Genomic DNA, 1,739 nt, shown 5'->3' with positions numbered 1-1,739 from the left:
AAAATACAATACATAATATGATAATTTAAATACCAAGATAAAATACAATACATAACATAATAATTAATTAGCGATGAAACAATAATCATGTCGAAAAGATGTTGAATGTGCATTCGGAGTTTTGCAATTATTGCAGGACCGTCACGTTTTTTTAGAAAGGAAGTGCTACATGATATAATGACTACATGTACTATACTGCACAACGTGATAATTGAGGATGAACGTGATCTTAATGCACCAATTCAAGGTGTCGTAGAGGCTCCAACTCCCACGACAGAAATGGTGATAGATGAAAACCTCCGGTTTGAACAAATTTTAGCTAGACATAAAAAAATTAAGGACAAAAATGTTCATTTTGAACTCTGTAATGCATTAATAGAGCATTTATGGGAGCAACGTAATAATTTCGAAAATTGAGTGTTTATGTAATTGTATTTCACTTTTATTTGAAGTTGTCCATTAATTTATATATTATATAATATTTTCTTGCAATTTATGGTATTTAAAAATTTAGAATAAAATATAATTTTATATTAAATAAAAAATTGAAAAATAAATTTTGTATCACATGAGAATTATATAAAGTAATTATTGGAAAAAGAAACAAATAATTTATATTATGAAATAAGAAAATAAGAATGAAATAGAAATAATAATATAATATTGAGAAGAGAGAAAAAGATTCTTTTTTAGAGAGTAAAATAGAAAATTGAGTTTGAGTTGATTGTCTGAAAAATAAAAAACTCTATATATTGAAGAGTAAAATAGAGTGTAGGGTTCGAGATGCCCAATTACACCCTGCCAAGTACACCCAATTTCAACAAGTAATTACATGATCACTCAAACAGGATAAATATGTAATTACATCAAATTTAATTATCAAAATGACTTTTCAAACCAGCCCTTAAAATATTTTAAAAAAATTACCTTTAAAAAGTCAATCCAGATGGGCTCTATCTCTAAGGTAAAGTCTTTTTCTCTTAAAAAAAGAAGTGATGAATCTTTATCAATGTGTACTAGACTGTGTAAGAAATGACAAAATTAAGTACCTGGCATGTGGAAATTTGTTAGGAGGGATTGTCCAAGGGTCATTTTGGTTAGCCCATCCTTTTTATTTTTCAAAAAAAAAGAAGATATTTTTTATTTTCATTTTAAAGATAATAAAAACCTAAATATAATGACAAGAATATTTACTACATAAATATAGACCTACGAAAATTAAGATAGCGCTAGAAATACAAGCTTATTTATTCAAACTTGTTTTTTTTCTTAAACATACATACAGGAGGTATGAAATGTCATGGTGGGGATTATACATGATACCTATACCTCATATATTAATAACCAATAACAAAACATACGTACAACAGGTATGAAATGTCTATTCTTTTCAAAAGTTTCAAGATTGGACATGTCCAATCTTTTACAAAATTAACTTCTAGTTGAACCATAGCTTTCTCAACATGTAAATGCATACAGTACGCTAGAGGAAAACATTTTCTTAATAAAATTTTCTCTTTGATTTGAAAACGAAACAAATTTGATATTCTAAAATATACCCTTTTTATTTGAGATTTTCGCTTATCACAAGTAAAATTGTTAAAAATAAAATAAAACTAAAATATATCAAGATTAAGCCTATAAAAGAAACATTTAACGTTAAAATAGTGTAAAAACTAAGAAAGGATAAAAGATCATATGTCTACACTACATTAATGTAAAAACAGGTCTGCACATTA

Source organism: Solanum tuberosum, unplaced genomic scaffold (genome assembly GCF_000226075.1).
Source record: "Solanum tuberosum cultivar DM 1-3 516 R44 unplaced genomic scaffold, SolTub_3.0 scf00817, whole genome shotgun sequence".
Classification (NCBI taxonomy): Eukaryota; Viridiplantae; Streptophyta; class Magnoliopsida; order Solanales; family Solanaceae; genus Solanum; species Solanum tuberosum.
This window is presented reverse-complemented; position numbering follows the sequence as displayed.